We start from the raw sequence: 13,382 nt of genomic DNA on the forward strand, positions 1-13,382 counted from the left end.
CAAGTCTTGCATTCTATCCACTATACCACTTAACTAAAACCTGGAAAACTTAAGTCATGCTCAGGGACACAAGGCAGTAACAGAAGCAGGATTTGAAGCCAGTGAAGTCAACTGTAGAGACCTAAATGTTCTTTCTTCCCTTTTTATCCCCTCTCTCTTGAGAATTTACTCAGTTCTTGTGGGTTTAGCTATCACCTTTCTAGAGATGACTCCCAGATCTATATATTTAGCCCCAGTTGAGATCTAGTCTGCATCACTAATTGCCTATTGGACATTTCAAACTGGATAACTCATAGACATCTTAAATTCAGCTTAATTCCCTTCCTCTGAGCTGGCATCCAACTAAAATGGCCTTCTCTCTGCTTCTACCATCTTTTACCTCCATGTGTTTACACTAACTGTGCCCCATTTGTGGAATAGAGTTCAGTCTCATAGAGTTCCTGTCTTCCTTTGAAATGAAGCTCATTCATCTTCTGCATGAATTCTTTCTTGATTCCCCTCAGTTGTTAGTACTCTCCTTCCCCTTCCTTATACTTTGTATGTGTTTATATTTATTAATTTTATATTCGATTTAAAATTAATAACATTAATTTTATATTTAAGCTCTAAATAGTTTCATATATACTTTTTGTCTCCCCGAATGTAAGCTCACTTTGAGAAGGTATAGTTTTAGTCTTTGTAGTTGTATTCCCCAGACCTGACATAATGCCTGAATTTAGCAGGCTCTTAAATATTTGTTGATCAATTGATCCCTAGAAGTCAAATCCAATCTCTTCACTCTACAAATGAAACTAAGCCACAAAGACATTTGAGTAAGTTGCTAGTATGTGTCCAAGGCAAAATCAGATCTTCCTTGACTCAAATCTCAATGCTTTATCCACTATCCCACCCAAGTGAATACATTTCTTAGGATAAAAATAATAGTAAAGATGACTCAAACTCATTGCTTGGGGCTAACAAAGCATTTTAGTTATGGACTGACTTAAAAAAATAACTCACCCTGTTGATCAGAAATTTATAGATATAGCTAAAATGAACTAAATGGAGCCTGGATAATAGCAAGGGCCCAGGGCTCTGTGAGAAGCTGCCCATGGTACAAAGACATTTAGAGGAAGTGTTTTTATGATGAATGGTACACAGTCCCAGGAAGAGCAGAAAGACTTTCATCTTTGGTACATTCATCACACTGGATCTGTATGTATTGTTATTGCTCCCAAAACAAGGAAAGGAGCCTGGCCTTTCTCAAGCATTTGATAGAGTAATGAAGCCAATCAGAATGCTCTCTTCAGAGACATAGGCTATATTAAGAGAAGGATGCCATAGTTATCTAGGAACAATGATATATTTTAAAGACTTTGGTCCCTAGAGACAAAAATCTGGTTTAGTAACAGGATCTAAAAATGGAAAAGTATGTGAATGTGTCAGGATTTCTCTAGTAAGATGCCCCAGAGATCTATCCTTGACTCAGGTATATTTCATGTTGTTTATCAAGTACTTGGATGAAGCATTTTAGCTGACATGCTTATCAGAATTGGAGAAACACAATTAAATGGAATCCCTAACATGTTTCATAAGAGGGAGAGGGTTGGGGACTGGACTTGTGACTTCATTGGCCTAGGGAGCACTTAGTGAAAGATTTTCTCTACCAATGCAAGATGACAATTTCTCTTCAATTTATAGTCTTAGACTAGATAATAATAATATCCCCCAAATATCTCAATAGGCTAAAATCATATCCTAAATTTAGCTGTATGAAATTTTATAAGATGCTATAGTGGGTTCAAAGAATCAATTGCACAAAGGACTGGCAAAATCTGGCTGAATGATAGCTCATTGAAAAAAATCTGGGAGTTTTAGTGGACTACAAACTAAAGCAAGAAAGAAAGTCCCAATCCTCGGGACAGAGTAGAAATGTTACTAGATTAAGAATCAGGAAGACCTAAATTCAAATTCTGCCTCAGATGCTTACTAGCTATATGATCCTGGGTAAGATACAGCTTGGCTCAACCTTAATTTCCTTGTTTGGAATTAATAACCTTATCTTCCAGGATTATTATGAATGATGTAATTCATGAAAAAAAATGCACTTTTCAAAACTTAGTTTATATAAATTTTAACTATTGTGAACAAATTTTATCTTGGAATATTACATTCACTTCTGGGTGCTACATAAAATGGAGAGATTCTAAATGAGACCAATATAAGAGTCTTGAAATCCATTCCTCAATTTCAAATGATGTTGTTTTCCTCTATTTTCCTACATGTCTGAATATTCTAGCTTTTTTTTTTTTTTTAACTGGATTATCCATTATTGCTTGCCAGTTAATGATAGATGTTACACAACTTTCTGTCCTAGGCTCTGTTCTCTCTGCCCTCTCTTTTAATGATTTCATCAGCTTCCATAGGTTCAATACTGTCTTTGCCTCAGTTACTTATTTGGAAAATGAAACCCTCAGTAGAGTCCTGAAAAGTCAGGTATGACTAAAGAATACTAAAACTGGCTACATCAAACTCAATACGCTTAAAATGGAACTCATTTCTCCTTGCCTTCCCAAACTCAACATTTATCCAAATTACCCTCTTTCTTCCAAGAGCAGCACTAGAAAGTAAAGTATATGAAATAGACAATGGTACTCCTTCTCCTTTTCTTCCTCCAACTTTTCCCTCCTCCTCTTCCAAAGACTTCGGTTAAAATTACAACCCCAATATTTACTTATTATGTGTTTTTGTGAATGATATGTAGAGAAAAAAACAAAATAAAGGACTACATGGAGGTGACAATTATATTAGAAGATTTCCACAGTATTTTCCAATTTCCAATTTATCTCTGTAATATTGTGGTAAGAAGATACACAATAAGAGATGCAAGCTTGACTATGATGGATGTCCTTTGTTTTGTGGGGGAAATAGAAAAAAAGTAAGATGACAGGATTCCATTCTGCAATTAAAGGGTACTAAAGATGGAAACAAGAGCAGATAATTAAAGATAAAATAATGAATATAGTAGGTTTGCAAAGCACTTTACAATTGTTACCTCCCTACAACTCTGTAAGGTAGATTTTCATTTTAAGGGGAAAAGATTAGGAAACTCTTAATAAGATAAAGAAACTGTTGTTATTATTTCCATTTTATAAATGAGGCTATTTCTTGCTATAAATTGGCCAGAGCTGCAAAATTAGTAAGTGTTGCTAGCAGGATTTGAATTCAGGTCTTCTAACACTCCATGCACTAGGTTTAATATAAAACCTTAAGAGAAGTGTCAGAAGAATTAAAGTTCAGAATGAGTCAAAGCTGTCAAAGAATGTTAAGAACGATAAAAAGGATTCCATTTATTTGTTTGTTTAACCACAAATACTCTTTATAGGCATTTCTCCACCTACCCTTCCATCCTGTTTAGCCAAAAGAAAAAACTGAGTCCTAAAGATGCCCACTCACCCTGCTGTTTTGTACATGTACTCACAGGGAGAAGTGCTGAGTTAGCGTTATTTTCTCTGACCCACAGAGGGTCAGTAATTTTCTATCCTTTAATCTGCCTTTCTCTTTTTGGCAGAACCAACTCATTGTCAGGAGTGTGAGGATTTGTGGATTTACCCAATTGGAAATCAGGTAAATGATCAGCTCAACCCCATTCAAGAGCCAAGACAAACCTCATGACTTACTCAGTTTTAGTTAATTGTTATACAACAATCAAAATTAAGTTGACTTTCCATTCTAGGAGGAAACAAGCATTTATTTAACAGGTACCTTCTATATGGTAGGCACTGTGCTGAGCACATTAAAAATATTGTCTCCTTTAAATTCAACAATCATTGAACATAGGTGCCATTATTTTCACTGTTTTACACTTGAGGAAACTAAAGCAGACAGTTAAAATGACTTGCCCAGAGTTGCATAGTTAGCATTTAAGGAAGGATTTGATGTTAGGTGTGCCTTGATCCTCTCTCCATGGAACTACCCAGATATAGCTATAGCAGAGAAACCTGTTTGGGGCTAGCATATAGTTGTTTTATCAACTTTGTACCAAACTGAATAAAGCAAAGAAACAGCATGTGAGACCAAAAGAACAGTGCAAAAGTGTGGCTAAATTAACTATGGTTGCAGTTAGGAACATTATGAGTTAAAAGAATTATGATTACAAATAAGGGCAAAATCCTATAAATATTCTAGCTAAATTGAGATTATACAGCTAATAACCAAGTCAATTTTGCAAATATTTACATATCTTGCTTTGACCACATTCTGCATGTCTCAGGCACTTCTTCCTGTTAGCCTGTTCAATAAAAAACAAAAAATGAAAAAAAACCATATGAATAGCCTAAGGACCAATCCTCAGCAATAGACCATAGGTACCTTGCTGCTTTGCATCAGGGTTTTCTATAAGTAAATTCCCTAATAAAGCTTGAATGATCTCCTTAGCTTTGTATACCTTTTCCTTGCATCACATGCAGCCATCCTCAACAATAATAAATATCTAGACCTCATAAATCTTCCTAGAGATAAAAACCAAATCCAGAACTAGGAGTTCTGAGAAACATATAGTTTGAATCCTTCCCTAAGTTGGCAAAAAAGTTTAAATGTGTTTCTAGAGGAAGCTGGACAGAAGTATTTAGTGGATCTGAGCCTTTACATACTCAGAAACTCTGAAAAGGGGTAAGTGTCTTACCTTAGGCTTTGGAACTGAGAATCTGGTTCTTTCTCTAGTTGTAACTGGTCAGATCTCTGACTATCTCAGACCCTCATTTGTCCATCACAGAGTAGAGTGAGTGAACTTGGAGGCCAGCCTATTCAAGAAGCCTACTGCTGCCATTCCTCTCTGGCATCCTTGTTCCACCCTGACTGTCTGCACATCATTTCTTTTCCTTCCCTCTTCCATCATAGCTGCATCATACTATGTCCTATGACTTTCTCTTCCATCTCAAGACTCCAACAACTTTAAGCATCAGGATAGTGGAGCAGCCATAGTGTGAGATAGATAATATCTGATTTTAAAGCATATAGAGGAACAAAGGTGAAAAAAGAAGGAAGAATTAGGACCATTGCTTTAGTGAAGAGGAAAAATGATAAGGAACAGTGAAGGGAAGACATAACTATGTTTATTTTATGTCTATCTTTCCTGACAAGGAGTGTAGTCTTTGGTCTAGATTATATGGATCAGAAATAGCTAATAAAGTACAAGAGAAGGTGGGAAGTGGAAAGAACTAAATTGGTTAGGTGTCCTTAAAGGATTCAAGTTATGAAAGAGAGAAAATGAACTACATTCAGAGATTCTAAAAGAATTGGCAGATGGGATGATCTGTCTTCCACCAGTGATCTTTGAAAGATTAAGAAAAATGAAGAGGTGTTTTAGCAGGGAGAAAGATAAATGTTTCCCTAATCTTTCCAAAAGGGGAGAAGAATGGAATTTGCAGACTATAGATTAATAAACTTCCCTTTGATTCTTGACAAAGTTCTGGAATGTTAAAGGAAGGGTTAATGCATATCTATAAAAGTAAACATTGATCACAACTAAGCAACATGGATTCATCAAAAACAGATCATGAGAATTGCATGTTTAACCTATATACTTTGCTTGTCTTAGGGAGGGGAGAGGAGGGAGAAGAGGGAGAAAAATTTGGAACACAAATGTTTGCAAAGGTGAATGTTGAAAACTCTCTTTGCATGTATTTGGAAAAATAAAATACTATTAAAATAAAAAACATGTCATGCCCCAAACAGGAAAATTTTGAATGTTGGAGGAGATGTGGGGAAACTGGGGCATTAATGCTTTGTTGGTGAAGTTGTGAACTGGATCTAACCATTCTGGAAAGCAATTTGTAACTATGCCCAAAAGACTTATAAAAATGTGCAAATCCTTTAATCCAGCAATACCATTGCTGAATCTATAATCCAAAAACATCCAAAAAAAGAACAATAATATTTATAGCAGCTCTTTTTTCTGGTGAGTAAGAATTAGAAAATTGAAGGAATGCCCATCAATCAGGAAATGGCAGTGTGGAACATATTGTAATGAAATATTTTTATGCTATAAGAAATGATAAGCAGGACTACTCCAGAAAAAACCTGGGAAGACTTACATGAATTGATGCATAGTGAAGTGAATAGAATCAGGAGAACATTGTATCCAATAACAGAAATATTATATGATGAACAACTATGAATGATTCAGCTATTCTCAGCAATGTAGTGGTCTAAGACAGTCCCAAAAGATTGATGATGAAACAAACTATCTGCCTCCAGAAAAAGAACTGTTTCATGATCCAGTGAATAAACATTTATTAAGCACTTATTATGAGACAGGCTCCATATTAAGTACTAGGAATACACATTAAGCAGACAAAAAGTCCATCTCTTCCCCCAGGAGCTTACATTCTCATAGTCCATCATCCAGTACCCTCTTTTTTTTGTTCTTTTTTAAAACTTTTCCACATTAGTCATTTTGTACAAAAAGTCTAAAATAAAAGAAAAAAATGAAAAAATAAAGTAAAAAAAAATAGTATGATGCATTCTGCACTGGACTGGTTTGTTGTGGTGCCCTTATAGTAGTGACATGTTTCTTTGTATTCCCTTTTCTTTGTTCTTCATCCTAGAAGATGGCCATGGAATTCACCACACTTCAGCCCACGACTTGCCTTCCTCCAATTAAATGTCTCCTCCTAGAACCTCTGTTTAAGGAGGATGCCTAAACTGGTCATCTTTCCATTCCTCATCAGGCTTCAATCTGGACTTCTCTGCCATGCCCCTATAAATTGACATTCCTCTAACAATCAATTTTTTAGTTTCTTTTTATGTGTTGTGTTCCTCTATGAGAATGTAAGCTCCTGGGGGAAGAGATGGACTTTTGTCTGCTTAATGTGTATTCCTAGTACTTAGTATGGAGCCTGTCTCATAATAAGTGCTTAATAAATGCTTATTCACCGACTGACATAGTAGGTACTCAAATGTTTGTTGACTGATTAGTACAACAAGGAGATACTGTAGATATAGCCAACCTAGATTTCAGAAAAGCAATTAAACTCTCTCATGCCATCTGTCTTCAGGAAGGGAAACATGATGGAGAGATATGGAATAGATTTAAGCATAATTAAATGAAATCAGAACTAATTGAATGATTAGATTCAATAGTTATTAAGAGATGGATTTCACTGTGGAGATATGTCTCTAATAACTATCTCAGTGAGTCTGTTCTGTTTAACATGTCTATCAATAAGTTATAAAGGCATAGAATGTTTAGCTTTCTAGGGGGGGGAGAGAGAGAGAGAGAGAGAGAGAGAGAGAGAGAGAGAGAGAGAGAGAGAGAGAGAGAGAGAGAGAGAGAGAGAGAGAGAGAGAGAGAGAGAGAGCTCTATCCCCTATCTATATGTACATCTAATATGTATTAGTAACATTTTTCATTACTTTCATAAGACTTGACAATCAATATAACAATAAATCAAGTCCTGATTTGTAGCAAATTTCAAATGTGCAAAGACTCAAACTTAAAATTTAACAATTAGCATTTACCAGCACATCCCAGGAGTCTCCTGAATCTTCACTCTCTCCCATGCATCTGCACAGCATCCAGTTCAGATTTTAGATTGGCCTTATAAAGTCTTTTGTATGGGGAACAAGTATATCTGAGAAAGAAAAAAGAGGAAAGTCAGGATAGAATAGTGTCATCAAAACTCAAGAGAGGAAAGAGTCCCTAGGAAGAGAGGATGATCAACCATATCAAAAACTGCAGACAGGTTGAGAAGAGTAAGGACTGAGAAAAACTCAACAGATGGGGCCATTTGAAAATCGCTGATCATCAGAGAGGTTTCAGCTGAAGGATGTGATCAGGATTAAATTGCAAGGAACGATAATGAATAAGAAGAAAGGAAGTAAAGGCAGTGAGTAGAGAGAACTTTTAAAAGAAATTTGGCTATGAAAGGGAGGAAAGGCATAGGATGATATTTTGACAGTATAGTAAGGTTAAGTGAATGCTTTTTTTAAGGATGGGGGAGACTTAGGCTCTATTTCTAGCAATGGGAATGGACCCAGTAAATCCAGAGAGATTGAAAAGAGCAAAGTAAGAATAACTGTGGGGATGAGATAATAAAAATATGTGCAAAAATGTAGCAGCTCTTTTTGTAGTGGCAAGGAAAGGGAAATTGAGTGGATGTCCATTGGTTGGGGAATAGCTGAATAAGTTATGGTATATGAAGGTAATGGAATACTATTATTCTTTAAGAAATAATCAGAAAACTTATTTCAGAAAAACCTGTGAAGACTTGCATGAACTGATGCTGAGTGAAGTGAGCAGAACTAGAACACTATACATAGTAACAAGATTCTGTAAAGGTCAGCTGTGATGGACTTGACTTTTCTCAACAATTATTGATTCAAGATAATTCCAATAGACTTGGGGTGGAAAATGCCAATTGCATCTAGAGATCGAACTATGGAGGACAGATCAAAGCATAATATGTTCTCTTTTTTGTTTGTTTGTTTTTCTTTTGGTTTGATTTTTCTTGCACAACATGGCAAATATGGAAATATATTTTAAAAGATTGCAAATACTTAACCTATACCAGATTGCTTACTGTTTTGGGAAGGGAGAGGTATTTACCTCAAATGTGCCAGAAATATGGTGACCTGATGTAGAGGCTAAAGAGCTGGTTTCATAGTCATAATGACTTGAATTCAAATCCTTTTTCTGATATAGATAGTTACTCTGGGCATTTCACTTAACTAAGGCAAAACTATAAATTGCCTACCAGGTTCTGATAAAGGCCTCATCTCCAAAATATACAGAGAATTGACTTTAATTTATAATAAATCAAGCCATTCTCCAATTGATAAGTGGTCAAAGGATATGAACAGACAATTTTCAGATGATGAAATTAAAACTATTTCCGCTCATATGAAAGAGTGTTCCAAATCACTATTGATCAGAGAAATGCAAATTAAGACAACTCTGAGATATCATTACACACCTGTCAGATTGGCTAAGATGACAGGAACAAATAATGATGAATGTTGGAGGGGCTGTGGGAAAACTGGACACTGATGCATTGTTGGTGGAGTTGTGAAAGAATCCAGCCATTCTGGAGAGCAATCTGGAATGATGCCCAAAAAGTTATCAAACTGTGCATACCCTTTGACCCAGCCATACTACTACTGGGTTTATATCCCAAGGAAATGCTAAAGAAGGGAAAGGGACTTGTATGTGCCAAAATGTTTGTGGCAGCCCTTTTCATAGTGGCTAGAAGCTGGAAGATGAATGGATGTCCATCAATTGGAGAATGGTTGGGTAAATTATGGTATATGAATGTTATGGAATATTATTGCTCTGTAAAAAATGACCAACAGGAGGAATACAGAGAGGCTTGGAGAGACTTAAATCAACTGATGCTGAGTGAAACGAGCAGAACCAGAAGATCATTATACACTTCAACAATGATACTGTATGAGGATGTATTCTGATGGAAGTGGATTTCTTCAACATAGAGAAGAGCTAATCCAATTCCAATGGATTAATGATGGACAGAATCAGCTACATCCAGAAAAGGAACACTGGGAAATGAGTGTAAACTGTTATTTTTACCTTCTGAATACAATTCTTCCTGTGCAACAAAAAATTCGGTTCTACACACATATATTGTATCTAGAATATACTGTAATATATTTAACATGTATAAGACTGCCTGCCATCTGGGGGAGGGGGTTGGGGGAGGAAGGGAAAAAATCTGAATAGAAGTAAGTACAAGGGATAATGTTGTAAAAAATTACCCATGCATATGTACTGTCAAAAAAAAGTTATAATTATAAAATAAGATAAAAATTAAATTAAAAAAAATAAAATAAATTGCCTACCAGGTACTCATTTAGATTAATAGAATGAGTTTCTTCAATGGAACTGCCCTTTATCAACAACATCCTTAGTTCAGTTCTCCCAAAAAGTCCAGAGTCTAGCATATGGACTATCCAAACCATAGCATTTAGTAGGAAATCCTCTTCCCTACCCCCCCAAACCCCAACCACAAACAAACATCAGCATTGACCTCTGGATACATTTATTCTAGTCTACCTATTCTTCCCATCTTTATATTCCTCATTGCTATTTCTCCTTCTCAATAAGTGTAATGTATTCCAGGAGTGATTTCCCATTACTAGTGGTGTGTGCATTATACTTCTTGTGTAGTTACAATAGGTGTGGACACCTTTCCTCACTTTTTGACTTTCTAGTTCCAACTGTCCTTATACTAGCAGGTCTGGGCTCCCGGAATTACCACATGGTTACAATCAAACTCTCTCAGGTTTCTAAGGTCTTCTGTGTGTATTTGGGTTTATCACATTAAAAAATGTGCAATTGATTACTCTGAGCTCTGAGTCAGAATAACCGTTTCTTTTGGAACTTTAAGCAGAACTTTAAACTATTTCTCAGACGTAAATTATCAGGCAAGATAATTTAAGTAAGCATATCTGGGATGATATTGTTAGAATTCCAATGCAATAGCTTTTAATATCCTTCATGGTAAAATGAATTTATCATAAAACTCTTTACAAATCTCTTCAATTGCTTACCTCTTTCTAGTTTCCTTCTAAAAACTAGATTGGATGACCTCACTTGTCAAGCCTTAATAAAGCTTTCCTTAATACCTTTTTCTCCCTCTACAATGTTGAATTTTTTTATGAATACATATAGCTCATAGTTTTCTGCCATCCTTTTTCATGAGATCTTACAAAAAAAAGATTATATTTAAAATCTAAGTTGTTCTTTATTTCCATATCTCTTTTTGGCAAATAGGTCCAACTCTTGTTTGGCAAAATAAATGTTATTAGCTTTTTCCTAATTCTTCTGTGAATATTTAATTTTAAATTTTTACTGGCATTTTTTGCTTTTATACAACTCACATTTCCTAATATATCCCTTCTTCATCTGTGAGAATCACTACTTATAATAAGAATTTTTTTAAAAAGAGGGAGAAACATCAATTTAGCAACTAACCAACAAATGAAATCACATATGACATTATATGCAGTTTCATACTCCTAGTGCCCCACCTCAGCAAAGGGAGGGAGAGAAATGCATTCTCAAGTCTCTTCTTTGGACTCTTATTTTTTTTCACTGTACTCATTTTCAATTGTATTATTGTTCTTCTTTCCATCTATATCATTGTGGTCATCATGAATTTTGTTTTCCTGCTTCTGCTTCCTTCACTTCTCACAAATATTTATGAAGCACTGTTCTAGGTGCTAAAAGAGATACAAAGTTTAGATAAAACACATTACTTAAGCTCATGGATTATGTAGTCTATATTATATGTACACATATATTTACTATATAATTATATTATATCTTATGTAAAATAACATAACTATATCATTATATACTATGTCATATCATATATGGTACTTTAATATCTATGTGAATATATTGTGTGCATAATGAGATAATTATAATGTGCAATAAATTCATTAGGAGGGGAGCAGAGCAAACCTCCATGTAATGTTTGAGGGTTGAAGACCATTGACAATAAGAGAGAATCAAAGAACTCACAGAACCCATTTGTGGCAATGGATAGGAATTCAATAGACCAAGAAAAAGGAGGGCAAGCCCAAGGGGACAGTGTGGGAAAAGGCTTTATAGGCATGAAATCTCAGAGCATTTGGGGGGGAACAGGGAATGTAGTAGTTCAGTTTGGCTGCAACATAAAGGAGCTCAGAGGGGGAATAATATAAGGCAGCAGAAGTAGGTTGTTTTCTGATGAAAAATACCCTAGAATATCAAGAAAAGGAATTTGGTTTCCAATTGCAGATATACAAGATTTTTTAGCAAAAGAATAATAGGACTGGATTTGCCTGAGAAACTGAATCTGACATATTTATGAATAATGATATGGAGGAGAAAGGAAGTGGAGTTGGGGTAGCTATTAGGAAGTCATTGCCTCCCAGAATTGTTGTGATGATTAAATGATATAATAATTGTAAAGCACTTAGCAGAGTGCCTAGCATATTGCAAGTGCTATAGAAATGTTAGTTGTTATTGTTTCAACAATTTAAGTAGGGGGGCAGCTAGGTGGTGCAGTGGATACAGCACCAGCCTTGAATTCAGGAGGACCCAAGTTCAAATCTGGCCTCAGACACTTAACACTTCCTAGCTATGTGATCCTGGGCAAGTCACTTAACCCCAGCCTCAGGGGGGTGGTGGAAATTTTAGTATATAGTAACAAGACTGTATATTAAGGAACTAAAGAAGGGACAGATGTGAGAGATATTACAGAGATGGAGTTGACAGGACTTGGAAAATAATTGGATAGGATAGGTGAGAAAGAGAGTTTAAAAAACTTTCAAACATGAAATGGTGTCTCTGCTAATAGAAATAGTTTTAGAATATGTATGTTTGTATACATGTATGTGTAAAATTATACATACAGTTAGATCTATAGATATAAATATATATTTTATAGATAATTGTATTTTAATACAATTAGTTTTCTTTATAATCCCATTTGTTTTATGCTTTTGAACACATGGTTGATGCTAAGGTTGAGTTCATTGGGTTCTTCAAATTGTAGCCAAAGTTATCCTGCACACACAAACAGATTAAAAACCCATATAGTCCAACTATTTCATTTCACAGAAAAGGGAGATGAGAATACATGTTGTTATTACAGGATTATACATTTAGAGATGGAAAAGAGACTATATAATTTAGTGGTCTTTTTTTAGAGATGAAGAAACTAAGACCCAAGGAGTGAGGGGGGATGTCTAGTGCATATAGTGTACTCAGGGTTACACAACTAGCCAGTATCAGGAATTGAATTTGAACCCAAATTCTCTGAATAAGAGCAGGATTCTTTCCATTATATCATGGCATTATCTCTGTCCTGAAATTGTCAACTCAAAGATCAACAATGTCTTTGGAATTGTTAGGTCTAATGGCTTTTTTGATCCACATATGGCCTCAACTACAACAGATAGAATATAAGCTTCTTGAGGGCAGGCATGGTTTTTCATTTTGTTTTTGTGTCCCGAAAATACTTCAAAGTACATTATATATAGTACGTGCTAAATTAATATTTATTGAACTGCTTATTCATTTACTGCAATAATTCAAGGATTTTCAATATGTGAGCTCCTTTTGCCAGCGCATATTATAATCCTTCTGTGTTTTAGTATTGGATACTAATAACATGCTGTAATGTAAATAAATAAATCTATTCATGGTAAACTTCTTAATAGTATTTTATTTTTCCAAATACACATAAAGATAGTTTTCAACATTTATTTTTGTAAGACTTTGTATTCTAAATTTTTCTCCCCCCATCCCTTGCTTCTCCCTTCCCTAAAACAATAAGCAATCTAATATAGATTAATAGTGTAATCCTTTTAAACCTATTTCATGGTCAACTTTCTAG

The 13,382-nt window shown here is 35.2% G+C and overlaps 1 protein-coding gene across 1 annotated transcript in view; it reads right to left on the reverse strand.

The window, feature by feature from the left end:
- Window positions 1-7,638, reverse strand: part of ENPP6 (ectonucleotide pyrophosphatase/phosphodiesterase 6) — a 133,162-nt gene extending 125,524 nt beyond the window's left edge. Inside the window, exon 1 of the mRNA XM_074275047.1 lies at window positions 7,501-7,638. The gene's annotated coding sequence lies outside the window, so the exon portion shown is untranslated. The remainder of the gene's footprint in view (window positions 1-7,500) is intronic.
- Between the last annotated feature and the right edge of the window lie 5,744 nt (window positions 7,639-13,382).

The sequence above is a fragment of the Sminthopsis crassicaudata genome, chromosome 6 (genome assembly GCF_048593235.1).
Source record: "Sminthopsis crassicaudata isolate SCR6 chromosome 6, ASM4859323v1, whole genome shotgun sequence".
In the NCBI taxonomy this organism is placed as follows: Eukaryota; Metazoa; Chordata; class Mammalia; order Dasyuromorphia; family Dasyuridae; genus Sminthopsis; species Sminthopsis crassicaudata.